The 14,035-nt window shown below is 42.9% G+C and overlaps 1 long non-coding RNA gene across 1 annotated transcript; it reads right to left on the minus strand.

Moving 5' to 3' along the window:
* Positions 1–1,611: 1,611 nt before the first annotated feature.
* On the minus strand, positions 1,612–4,100 carry LOC109247248 (uncharacterized). The gene is made up of 3 exons (XR_002071656.2): positions 3,903–4,100; positions 3,417–3,654; positions 1,612–1,918 (listed from the first exon to the last, which is right to left on the minus strand). It is a non-coding gene; the product is annotated as an uncharacterized LOC109247248 (long non-coding RNA).
* Positions 4,101–14,035: the final 9,935 nt, after the last annotated feature.

The raw sequence follows: 14,035 nt of genomic DNA on the forward strand, positions 1-14,035 counted from the left end.
TTGCTTCCTCAACATCCAAACCCGGTTTGTTTGTTTGTATTTTTTCTAGTTCTCCCCAACTTATTGGTTCCTGAGTGGGTACTTGACCCAACTCAGGCCAATGAGTTATATGAGATGTTTGCTACTACCTCTAGTAAAGAAGCATTTTTACTAACTGACACCTTCCCAAAACTTTAGATGAAGCTGACACCATGAAATGCATGGCAGAGGAATGGAGAGAAACCAAGTCCTCATGACATTGTTTAGCTGCTGAATCAAACTACTCCTGAAGTCCACCCTATCCTAGACTTCAACTAAATGAGATTTCTGCTCAAGCCACTCAGATTTTCTGTTATTGCAATCAAATATACTATAACTGATACATATAAAATAACTACAATGACAATAATAGCTGCAATACAAACTCACAGATTAATTGAGAGAGGAAAGGTTAATCTCAGAAGCAATACTGTTGCCTGAGCTTTATTGTGCAAATGTTTGTTACTGAGAATCCCTTAGTTAAGATGTCTTCTCTTAAGAGATAGAACTTGGAGAGTATCTTAATCACATAGAGGACCTATTGAGTTGTTCACCTTGGGAGTTCAAAAAAATCTCTTATCAGAGTTTATCAGAAAGCTTGAAACATTAAGATACAAACTAAATAGAATAGGAAATGGTGCAGATACCATAGGAGACAAACTTTCTAGAAGGAACTAATTTACATAATTCCTGATGTCCAGCACAGAGTGCTAAATAACTTTTCGTTTTTCAAATTTGTATTTAAAAATAATCATAAAAAGATAAAAATAAAATAATCATACAGGGTACAAAATGTAAAGGTTACAAAAGTGTGGAAGTCAGTTTCTTTCCTCTCCCTGACCCCTCAGTCATTGAATATACCTTCCTTTACCAGTTTCTTATGCGTATTTCCAGAGCTATTCTGTACATTCTACATACATCTACACATATCCTATACATATCTATACATTCTATACATATCCTATACATTTACAAACACGTATGTGTATTTTTGCCACACGAATGTCAGCATCCCATACACGCTGTTGTGCTCCATTTAAATTTTTTTTGCATCACCAAATGGGTCTTGGAAGTCTCTTCATATCAGTATCCGTAGAGCCGTCCATTTCTTTTTAACGGCTGCAAAGAATTCCAGATACGGCCCAATCATACTTTATGAGCCCACGAATTGACCGGTTTTATGGTCGGACAGACTGTTTCCCATCGTTTGTGATATCAAACAGTGATACAACGATTATCCTTCTGGAGCGACAATTCACAAAAGGGGGAGCCCATCTGTAGGGTAAATTTCCGAGGCGTGGATTTGCTGATACCAACAAAGGGAATATGTGCAGGAACTCTGTTTTGATTTTTGCGTTCAGATATACTGAATTCGATGAATTCGTGGGAAGCCCCCCAAGGGCACCGAAGCAGCTCTCCAAAATTGCGGGTACCGGGCCCAGGGTGGCGGGAACTCCACGCTCGCCGCTGGCTCCAGCCCGTCGACCAGACCCGCCGACGGGTCCCGCAACCCCAGCAACACCTCCCTGCGCGCGCCCCGCCCTGCGCGCGCCCCGCCCCGGGCCCCCGGGCGGGAGCACCCTGCACGTGCGACTCCACGTGAGCCTCCCGGCCGGCGTGCAGCCCGGAACTACGCATGCGCCGGCTGCCGGCGAAAGTAGGTCAGACTCCTCCTCTCACGTGACCCGCTCCCCTCAGCTACCCTCGGCGCCTCCCCGCCGGGGCGCAGCCGGGATGCGCTCTGCAGCCAACGTGACGGGGCCGGGCGCGGGTGGGGGCGGGCCCGGTCCGCGAGCGCCCGGAGCCCGCGAGGATTCGCCGGTTCTCCTCCCTCCGGAGCGTTCCGCTCAGAAGTCGGGCGGGCAAAAGGGAGCGCGGCGCGGAGCCTCCGGGAGCCGGGCTGGAAAAGAAAGGGAGATGAGAGACCTCAAATCCCCGACACCCGACCAGGGCTGAGTCCCCTTCCTGCTCTTTGAAGCAGTGCTGCCAGAAAGGAGGGGACGCGAGCCGCGTTTCAGTGTAAACCGAATCTCCCCGACCGTTTGCAGTCCCATTTGTGTGAGGTAACTCAGACTTTCGTAGAAAGAAACTTTGTGAAAGGAGATGTAAAAGGATGTTAATGGTTCCTGGAATATTCCATAGGCCCTACTGCCGAACTCCTACCCATTGCCCGCCAAAGACTCTCCTCCAGGGGGACTTTAAGCAGAAAGCGAGACCACCTTCCAGTAGAGATTTGAGAGGTGGGGGTGCTTGCTGGTGGGGCTGGGTGTTTGGGAGAAAGCAGCCTGAAGTCAGCTGAAGCCTGACTTTTGTGTGTTAGGAATACTATTATTTCTTACCCCTGCCCCTTCTGATTTTTAACTTGCTGCACAGAAGATAGGCTCTGCCTCAATGAGTTGCAATTCACTGGGGGAGACTGACAAGCAAAATTATTGGGATGGGCTATAAATCCTTTCACAGAGGTGTGCCCAGGTGTTATATAAGCACAGAGGAAGGGGGGACACCGAGTACAGGGGTGGGTACCCTGAGTGTTCAAGTCTAAGTGGGAGTTAGCTGGCAGAAAAGTAAGGCAGAGGGGGTGGAAGAGGGCTCCAAACAAAGGAAACTACTAATAGTTACATAATATTTCCTTCAAGGAGCCCTTTGACTCCTATGGCTATAAGACAACTATAATTGTCTTAGCCATGCATATGGTTGGAATGTATATTGTTTCCATTTATGTTATTCTAAGCCGGTCTTTAATGAACATAGTTGTGCATAATGCTTTTACCCCTCCACTTTTAAATAAGACCCAGGAGTGGGATGACTATATAAAAGATACAAACGTGAGATAATTTTTGGTAAAGCATTGTCAGATTATGTTCCCCAAAAGTTGCACTAAGTTGTGCCAAGGTGGCATTTAAATATTTAGCATTCAGGCAGTAAGTCGCCCATTATTTTTTTCTTTAAAAAAAATTTTTTTTTAATGTTTCTTTATTTTTGAGAGAGATAGAGACAGAGCGCGAGCTGCAGAGGGGCAGAGAGAGGGGGAGACACAGAATCTGAAGCAGGCGCCAGGCTCCACAGAGCCCGATGTGGGGCTTGAACTCCCGAAGCGCAAGATCATGACCTGAGCCAAAGTCGGATGCTTAACTGACCGAGCCAGCTGGGTGCTCCACCCGTTATTTATTTCAAATCAGTGAAGCCTGATGAGATTAACACTTGGTTTACTAGAATGCCATAAATCATAATACATGCATTTCTGGGTTTTGTGACCCATGATAAAATTCAGGTTGAATTCAGAAAAATGGAAACTGTCAGACCAGTGCATCTAATCCTTTACACGGAACCACCTAGCAGGTACAAGGCTGGGGTTGGAGGGAGGTAACAGTGAGACAAACTAAAGCAGTGCCACATACCTTTCTCTGATGGCTCCTTTCTTCCTGTGAATCAGGAGTAACAGGGAAGGTAGCTCCACACAAGTCAGAACAAGCTAAGAGGCTTCCACACAAATGTCAGAAAAGCAGCAGAATTAAAGAGGCCAGATTTGACCTAAGAGGCCAGTATACCGTGCAGGAGGAAGGCTGGGCACACATTTGGGAACAAATTTCCAGAAACCTGCATGCTTCTCAACTTGGTCTCTGTTGGCATCTGTACCTGCAAAGAGTAAACAAGACTGTGACATTCAAAAGCACATTTAGGAAAAAGGGTAATTTAGGTAATATGGACAATGAAAACAGGATGTGTCTTGCTTGTTGCCTGTATTAAGCTAGAGCATTAAGGAAAACTGGAGCATGGTGTAGTTATAATTTCAGAGGCATGGATTTGTTCATACTGTGCTGTTTCTTTGATATCCATTCTGTGCATTGTGAAACGACCTTATGCTTTAGGAGCAGGGGGCTTACCTTTCCTGAGCTTCCGGTGTTGGCTTCACTTGAACAAACAAATTAAGGTAGTACCATCGCCCTTCTTATAAGGATTACCAGAGTCAATTCAACAAAAGCAAACTGAATTCGAAGAGGGTCTGGCACATGCTTAGTGCTCAATGAACACTTGTTGTTGATACTGGTGTAACAATGACTGGTTCCATCAGAGGAAGCCTGGACTTGTTTCAGTGGTTATGTGCTGACATTCTTTCTTCTTGGATGGGGGTGAAGAAGCATGTGTACCTGATGCCATCTTTCCACCTTGAGAGGAGCCAACCCAACCATGTGCCTAATAAACAAGGAGGGGCAGAGGAGGCCACACCCTGATCAAACTGTTCTTGCAGTCTGTGCTACCTCTTGACATTCTAGTTGTTGGAGATAAATACATCCCATTTGTGACTTCAGTTACTGGAGTTGGGTTTTCTGTCATTTTAACTCCACGGTAAAGTGATGACACTGGCATTCCATTCTGAGCATCATGAACTTGTTAAAGATAAGGAGTAAAGCTTATCATGGTGGATGAATACAGTGACTCAGCGTACTCATTTTCTAGGGCTACCATAACAAAATACCACTGGATGGTAAGACAAGGTGTCTTAAAAGAAATTTGTTTGTTCACAGTTCTGGAGGCTAGAAGTCTGAGATCGTGGTGTTGGCAAGGTTGGTTTCCTCTGAGACCTTTCTCCTTGACTTGTAGATGGCCATCTTCTCCTGCTGTGTTCATATGGGCTTCTCTTTGTGTGTATCTGTGTCCTGATTTCCTCTCCTTATAAGGACACCATTCATATGGGGTTAGGACACATCCTAAAACCTTGTTTTAACTAAGTTACCTCTTTAAAGACCCTATTTGTGGGGCACCCAGGCGACTTAGTTAGTTAAGCATACGACTTCAGCTGAGGTCATGACCTCTCGGTTTGTGGGTTTGAGACCCACGTCAGGCTCTGTGCTGACAGCTCAGAGCCTGGAGCCTGCTTCAGATTCTGTGTCGCCCTCTCTCTCTTTCTCTCTGCCCCTCCCACCCTCACACACACATACTCTCTCTCAAAAATAAATAAAAGAATTTTTTTTTTAAAGACCCTATTTTCAAATACAGTCACATTCTGAGATTCTAGGGCTGGGACTTCGTGATATGAATGGGGTGAGGGACACAATTAGCCCATAGACATTACTGATATCATATGGATTATTTAAAATCAGATCTCCTTCCTTAAGTTTCCTTCTCCAAGGGATTTCTTTAGGTGTGTGTGTGTATGTGTTTGTTTATGTGTAGGGGCTAGGGAAAGGAAAGAGACTGAATTTGGAAGAGCAAGTACAGATCCAGAAAAACAGCACACAATGAAGTTCTGGCTAAGTCTACCCTTAAATATGTCCTCAAAGGACAGTTCACATTGATGACAGGAAAGCAAATGTACAGGTAGCTTTGGATATTTTACTATTAGGTTTATTTTTAAAGAATTTTTTAAATGTTTATTTTTTTTTTTAAGAGAGAAAGAGAATGTGAGCCAGGGAAGAGCAGAAAGGGAGAGGGAGACATAGAATCAGAAGTAGGCTCCAGGCTCTGAGCTGTCAGCACAGCTGACACAGGGCTCGAACCCACAAACCTTGAGATCATGGCCTGACCTGAAGTCGGATGCTTAACAGACTGAGCCACACAGGAGCCCCTGGTAATTTTACTCTTTGGGGAGATGGGTAACTTTTCTAAGGAAAATGTTTCAGGCCTAGGTGTTTTCTTTTTTGTTTTTTTCTCCCTTAACACTTGGTGAAACTGTTGGCACTTTATTATTGAAGACTAGAATCTCATTTCTAGACATGGCTGAGCCACTGTTTGTGTTCCTTCTAATGTCAGTAAGGCCAGTTTCCGAAAAAGAATGGAGAGCTTGGTTTGCGTTCCTAGGTTGGTCACTGAAGCACATAGTTTACGCTGTAGGGAAAAGCTGTGTGACATGAAAGGAGTCCCTTCCCCACTTTGGGCTCAGTTTCTTAAATGTAAAATGAAGCAGTTGGATTCCATGATTTCTAATGTCATTTCCATCTAGTCATCATATGATTGGATGAAAAGAAAGTATTTTGGCTTCTTCGTTGGGCTTTGTTAGTAAAAAGTGTATTGTCCTCAAAAACTCTTTCCCAGCATACAAGTGGCTAGGAAACCCTACCTGCATCAGGTATCACGGAAGACAATGAAGGTGCACATCTCTGAAAACGAGGGGATTCATATTTCCCATCTTTGAACGTATATGCCCGTGTTTATTTCATTGCACAGTTCTTCTAATTATTTATTCTTAACAGTGAGGAAAGGGGAGGGGAAGAATTTTTTTGTAGCGGAAACCACCATTTGAAGGGAAATATTGCATCATTGCTACTCAGTGTACCACCCCAGGGAAGTCATGCTCCAGCCCAGAGGTTCTTAACCAGGGTTGCACAGCTTAATCACCTTTTTAAAAATACACATGCCTAAGACTCTACTCAAAATTTTCAGTCAGTGAGTCTGGAGAAGGGCCTGAACGTGTGAAAAGTTCTGCAGGTATAATGTCGTGCAACACCAGCTCTGAACTGTGGGTTTGGTCCAAAACCCTTACCTCCTTCCCGTAAGTCATCCCAGGTCCTTTTAGTCATGATACTAAAACACCTTGTATTAAAAGTACAGCTCACGTTAATGGAAATGCATCTGCAATCAAGAGGGACAACTCTTTTTTCCCAAGTTACATAGACTTTTAGTTGGTTATAAGAAAAAAAATCTAAGTAATTCATAAAACTTTACCTATTTTGCCATTCTGAATGCAGTTATCATTTCTGAAACTACATATAATGTTTTGCCGCAGAGCGAATGTCCTCAAAACAACAACAGAACTTCGTATGGCACTTGCAATACATTGAGAACAATATCTGGTATCCGTGTTCTTTGTTATATCACCGAGGTACATTCTGGAATTACAGCGCTCAAATAAGAGGTTAGATTCCATTAACACTCCTGGAGGGTTGATTCAGGGAAATTGTATTTGTTTGCTGAACTGTAAATTAAACAGGTTCCAGGCTTCCACTCCTTCACATCTGCATCTCTGTAGCTGCGTATGGAATTTGTTCTCACTGGATGCCAGTAAAGAACATCCAAGGAGAACTCAAACACAGAAAAACAACTTCCTGCTTCCTCCAGAAGTCCAGCTCTTGGAGCAATGGGATAAGCAGGTATCATGGGGCAAACAGCACTAGTTCAACCCCTAGCAACTCGTGCCACGGCTAGTCTCCATGTGTAACTGGGCTTGTTGTATCCCCTTCTGAGCTTTAATACTCTTACCTAGTCTCCGTGTGTAACTCGACTTCTTACACTCCCTTCTGAGCTTTAGTACTTGTACCTAGTCTACTTGTATAGCTTGACTTGTATCCCCTTCTGAGCTTTAGTATTCATACCTAGTCTCCATGTGTAACTCGACTTGTTACATCCCCCGTTCTGAGCTTTAATACGCTTACCTAGTCTCCATGTGTGACTCAACTTGTTGTATCCCCTTCTGAACTTTAATACTCTTACCTGCACAGGGTGGAACTTACACTCATGGGGTAGGGTTGCCCTGAGAGGATCAGAGTAATGATAGTGTATATGAAGTGTTTGGCATGTAACAGACACCCTCAAGTGGTTCTTGGCATCATCATTATTATCTTCTTAGGGGAAAAAAATAGGTGCGATAAGCGAGGATTTGGTTTTTGTTCATAGTTTTCTCTTAATGAGAGAATTCAAAAGGAATTAGACTCAATTTAGAAAGCTCTAATTTGTCTGCTGGTAAATAAGAATATGCCCACTCAGAAGTAGCCGCTTGTCTGTAGATGAAACACAGTATGTACAAATACTAAGGTATGTGAGATCTTCTCCAGGGAATACAAAGAAACCCTTAAACCTCCTTTGAACTGCACTTTAGGTGTGAATGAAAAACTTTACTTGAACTCTCATGAAACTCAAACTCCCTGGAGTTGAGCTGCTGCTACAATTCGGCACCATTTTTTTCTTTTTAAAAAAAAATTTTTTTTTAACGTTTTATTTATTTTTGAGACAGAGCATGAACGGGGGAGGGGCAGAGAGAGAGGGAGACACAGAATCGGAAGCAGGCTCCAGGCTCTGAGCCATCAACCCAGAGCCCGACGCGGGGCTCGAACTCACGGACCGCGAGATCGTGACCTGAGCTGAAGTCGGACACTTAACCGACTGAGCCACCCAGGCGCCCCAACACCATTTTTTTCAATATGGTGAAACTGGATTCAAATAGATAGTGCTATTTACAAGATCTCAATTCTTACAGAACCTAAGATTAGTAAAGTACAAAAGCAGGTGGCTGTAAATTGTCCCTTGGTGGTTGTGAGGGAAGGGGAGAAGAAAACTGAGCCTTTAAAATAAATTGACCTCTTAAAGTCCTGAACTTGCTTGGGGCAAATTCTGGTATCAACCTGGATATCTAGGAAAGTGGAAGCAAAAAGGAAGGAAGGGTTGTGATGTTAATATCAGGGATTCAAAATCAAGGAGAAGTGTAACCACCATGAAGTATAACTATCATACATCTTTTTGCACGAAATAACATAACAGAAAGATGTAACAGATAATATTGTTTAAATAACGTATATAAACACCAACAATTTACCCCGTGAGTAGAGAATACATGTCCTTTTCAAAGTGTTGAAACATTTATAAAAATAACTGCATGTTCCTAACCTTAACACCTAAAGGAGCTGGGAAAAGAACAAACAAAAACCCAAAACTAGTAGAAAGACGGAAATAATAAAGATTAGAGCAGAAATAAACAAAATAGAACAAAACAAACAAACAAAAGACCAGTAGAAAAAAAGGTAACTATGTATTTGGATGGATCCAAAGAAACATTTGATTTGATAAATGCTCACATACGGATGAAATCTTCGCAGTGGTTATCTCTGAAGGTAGGGGTCAGAATGAACTTTATACTCTTTTGTGTGGTCTTTGAGATTGTTTGAAATCTTTCCAACCAACATGTATCATTTTATAAGAAAAAATATCATTATTTTCATTGAAAAAGAATACCTGATAGTTACTAGATACTGACTGTGTTGCAGGTGTCCTGACATTTTAATTCATTTCATCCTCAGGTTTCTCTCTTCCCCACACACATCTTTCTCTCTTTCTTCTATAATAATAGGAATTTTAGGTGGACGTGTAATCCCCCTCCCCACTAGGCACTAATTCCCCAGCCTCCCTTGCTGCTAGGTGGCCAACTAATTGGATACTAGTAGAAGAGGTGGGTGTACCCTCTGGTCATCTTCCCTCTTTTAACCTCTCTTGCTGCTAGAATATAGACCCGGTGGACACGGTGGTGAGCCATATTCAACCAAACCAGAGAGGGTCACCAGCTAGAGAATGGGGAGTGACAAGAGAGACGACCTGGTTCCTGATTCCATGGATCCCAGATCAGCCTTGGATTGTTTGCAGTCAGACTGTTTGGATGGGGGGCGGGGGGAGTGGTGAATAAACATCTATCTTATTTAAACCACTATTAATTTGGTATCTGTTAAAGCTGCCACATCAATATTCTTTTATTATTTTACATTGTGAAGTTTTTATACACAAGTGTAACATGTTTTATAACCATAATTATTTAATAATTTATGTTTAATATATTTGAGTACTCACCAATAATCCTTATATATGTCAACATCCTCTCTTTAATAAACACTTTATTTTAATCATGCTTAGTGGGCCTGATGATGTATCTTTTCATTCCAGAAGGGATATATGGATGATATATTCTCAGAGTTCTTCATATTTGAATGACATCTCGATTGTTTTTAGAATTCTTGAGTCATCATTTTTTCCGCCTAAGTCTCTGGAGATTGCTGTTTTTGTTTTTGCTTTGTTTTGTTTAATCTATTGGACTGAAGGGAAGTTTTGAGATCAGCCTGATTATTTCTTCTTTTAAAGTAAGCTGACTCTCCTGCTAGGGTACTTGGAGACTGTCAACTTTGGAATAGCAACTCCTTAAAGATTATGTTACAGCACTGGTCACTATTTAATCATTTTAAAAGAACATTGCAGACTCTCTCCCTCTCTCTCTGCCCCTCCCCTGCTCACGTTTTCTCTCTCTCTCAAAATAAATAAATAAACTTAAAAAAAACTTTAAAAAAAGGGGGGTGCCTGGGTGGCTCAGTCAGTTGAGTGTCCGACTCTTGGTTTCAGCTCAGGTCATGATCTCACAGTTCTTGGGTTCGGGCCCCATGTTGGGCTCTGTGCTGACAGTGTGGAGCCTTCTTGGGATTCTCTCCTTCCCTCTCTCTCTGCACCCACCCCTGCTCATGTTCTCTCTCTCTCTCTCTCTCTCTCTCTCTCTCTCTCTCAAAACAAATAAACTTTAAAAATTGAAAAGAACATTGTAGACTCTTTAATGTATAGATTTCTGGCTTCCATCATTTCATTTTCTTATTATATCATTTAATTTTTCTTTTTATTTCTGTTATTTTCAAAAACACCAACTATCATAACTTATCCATTCAACAAATATTAGTTAAATTTTAGCCATCACTCTTCTTTTAAATTTTTTTAATGTTTATTTATTTTTGAGGGGGGTGGGGAGGGACAGAGAGAGAGGGAGACACAAAATCCAAAGCAGGCTCCAGGCTCCCAGCTGTCAGCACAGAGCCTGATGTGGGGCTTGAACCCACGAGCTGTGAGATCATGACCCACGCCGAGGTCAGACACTCAACCGACTGGGCCACTCAGGTGCCCTGCCACCACTCTTCTTTAAAAAAAAAAAAGTTTATTTATTTTGGGAGAGAGAAAGTGTGAGCAGGGGAGGGGCAGAGAGAGAGAGAGAGGGAGAGAGAGAGAATCCCAAACAGGACTCCTCACTGCACTGTCAGTGCAGAGCCTGATGCAGGGCTCAATCTCACAAAGATCATGAGATCATGACCTGAGCCAAAATCAAGAGTCACACGCTTAACTGACTGAACCACCCAGGTGTCCCAAGTGACATTCTCAGTATTACTATGTGCCAGGCATTGTTCTAGATGCCAACAATAGAGAAATGGACAGGATCAACAAAGTTTTCACTCCATGGAGCATGCTTTTAGTGGGAGGAGAGAAAATAATTAAACAACATAATTTCAGATAGAGCTATGTTTGAGGAGAAAAACCAGACCTACATGACAGCATGACTGCCACGAGGCAGTGGACCAAGGACAACTTAAGTGTTTGAGCTGAACCCTGAATGACTGAAAGAAGCCATTCATCCAGAGATCCTCAACTCTTCTTTGTCATGTTGCACATTTAACCCCTTAGAAAATCGTGCTGAGGGTTTTTGAGAATAGATTTTCAATGTATCTTGAGTCAGATCACTTCTCATCACCTCGGCTGCCACCACCATAGACCAGGCTACCTTTATCTCTCAGCTGGTTTCCCTCCTCCCACTCATGGGCAAGTCTTCCTAGTCTGCTCTCCTCTGGCATCCAGAATAACTTCTGAAACTTGAATCACACTCCATCATTGGTTTGCACGAATCTCTGCTATGGCATCCTATGTATGACAAAGAGGGTTACTTCTATCTTCATATACTAATTAAATTATACAGTTTTAGCTAGGCACATTTCCCAGTTTTGGCCATGGGATCAAATCCTGGCCAGTCGGATACAAGCAGAAATGACGTGAACAATTTCTTGATTGAATTGTCCTTTCCTTCTAATTTCCCCTAGTTCTGTTGGCTGGCACATGGAACCACATGGTGGTGAGCTACCTTCCACCATGTCTAAGATGGAAAATTCCAGGCAGTGGTGGAATAACAAGAAATGTGGTCCCTGACACACTGGAGGGCTTTGGACTGCTTACCCTCAGACTGTTACATGAGAAAGAAATACTCTATTATTTAAATCATTGCTATTTAGGGATGTGAACAGAAATGATGTGTGGTACTGATGGATCATTCCAAGATGCTTCTTGGGCTGTCTGGGTGGCTCAGTTGGTTAAACTTCTGACTTCAGCGCAGGTCATGATCTCATGGTCCATGAGTTCGAGCCCCGCATCGGGCTCTGTGCTGACAGCTCAGAGCCTACAGCCTGCTTTGGATTCTGTGTCTCCCTCTGTCTCTGCTCCTCCCCCACTTGCTCTCTCTCTCTTTCTCTTTCTCTGTCTCTCTCTCTCTCAAAAATAAACATTTAAAATTTTGAGAAAAAGAAAAGATGCTTCCAGCTTCTATTTCTGAATCCATGATGCTTGCTCCCTTCCGCTGCATCCTTTCGAGGATGGAGAGCCACTTACTAATCCTAGGCTGGCTACTTGCAGACAGTTATGTGAGAGAGAAATATACCTCTAACCTATTGGAAACTCTTTATTACAGCATGGTAGATCCTGCCTAACTGATACTTTTCCTTTCACACTTAAAACTGAACTCAATTTGAAGATGAGTCTGCCTATCTCATAGGAAGGCTAACACCTCGTGCAGAGTTTGGATCAGGTATATACTAAAAATAGATCATTGCCCTTCCCCCCACTTGACTCAGCACGTCCTTTCAATGCCTGAAAGCCGTAAGGTCCATGTGACTGAATGGTAATGGGAAACCAAATATCTGTGATTAGAAACGGTTGTTTTTAAGAGGATAGTAGCATCACTACACATGTATGGCAGGAGATATCTCATTATATTTTTGACATTTAAAAGGTTTCATTTCTTCGGGAAAGGGAAGCATTATTAATTTCTTGCCTTATAACTGTCATGGACAGCTCGTCATCAGATCTAAGCCTGGGTGTTCTCGCTCTTCTCTGGGCACCTGAGGAGTGGATGCATTAGACATTCAGCGGCAGAAGCTTGGTGTGATAACACTGTGCTATGGTAGCAGCTCTTGTCTTAGTTGAGGCCCGTGAATATCAACCCACTGCGGGGGCATTAATTACATTGGGCAACAGTCAGAGCCATGATTAAGAAAGGCATGGAATAGTGAGGAGAGACCTCTTCTTCCCGCTGCCACTACAGGATGAAAAAGGCCACCACTGGGGTTTCTACCTCATACTAATAACGAGGTGGGTGCTTTATATATGTTGTTTCCTCCATTTCTTTCAAAAGCCCTATAAACAGTCATAATGATCTCCATTTTATTGATGAGAATACTGAGGCTTGGGGGATTTGGCTGTTTGTCCAAGAATGCTGAAAGAGGCAGTTAGAAAGCCAGATTCTCTTCCACCTCTCTGTGTGTTAAAAACCCAGGCTCCTCCTCCCTGCCCCCGCCCCCACAACCCTACACCCTGCCCTGAGCTTCTGAGGTGTGAGAAAGAGGTGTGAGCTCTTGACTGGGAGTCAGGAGAAGGGAATTCTCATGACCTTGGCTTTGAGCTCCATCTCCTCATTTGAAAATGGAAGGATGTGGAACCTGCAGCTGGTGAGGAATGACCCGAAGTGCTTAACAATCAGCATATTAGGCCAATTTCTCTGCTCCCATTACTCATGTCCACACACATCCCAGGGGCCACAGCCTCCCTGCATTCCCCAAGAAAGCTGAGGGTTAACTGCTTCATTCGCTAAATATTTATTGAGCACCTTCTAGGTACCTGACATTGTGCCTGGGTCACACGGGCGAGCAAGATGTGAAGGATGCCTGGCCTTACTGAGCGTACACTTTAGTGGGGGGCCCCTGGCCATAAACAAACAAACAATTACACAGTTTTAAACGTATTCAGAAAAAAAGCTTTGAGAAAAAAGAACAGCTCAACGGTTCCCCTGAGGAACCGAGGCCTGAGTAAGGGAAGCTGGAGATACAATGAGGGACCAGAATCTGAGGGACAGGCCTTGAAAACTGTGATAAGGAGCTTAGATTTTAACTGAAATGGAGCAGAAAGCCAGAGGAGGATTTTAAATAGGGAAGAAAAGTGACCCAATATCCCCATCCTTTTTTAATCTTAGTGTTTTTTGGGGGTAAATCTTATTGTAATGTAACATTTATTCAGAAAAGTCCACATATTGTAAGTGTTTGGTTCAATAAATTTTTAACAATATGGAGATCTCTAGTTAACCAGCATTCAGAAATGAAACATCACCCCAAGCCCAGGATCTTTCCTCCTGTCTTGTTCTGTCTTGTTCCATTCACTTATGCACCCACTGTCTTGTGCATTCTTGTGCTCT

Source organism: Panthera pardus, unplaced genomic scaffold (genome assembly GCF_024362965.1).
Source record: "Panthera pardus isolate Hobbes unplaced genomic scaffold, ASM2436296v1 HiC_scaffold_3, whole genome shotgun sequence".
In the NCBI taxonomy this organism is placed as follows: domain Eukaryota; kingdom Metazoa; phylum Chordata; class Mammalia; order Carnivora; family Felidae; genus Panthera; species Panthera pardus.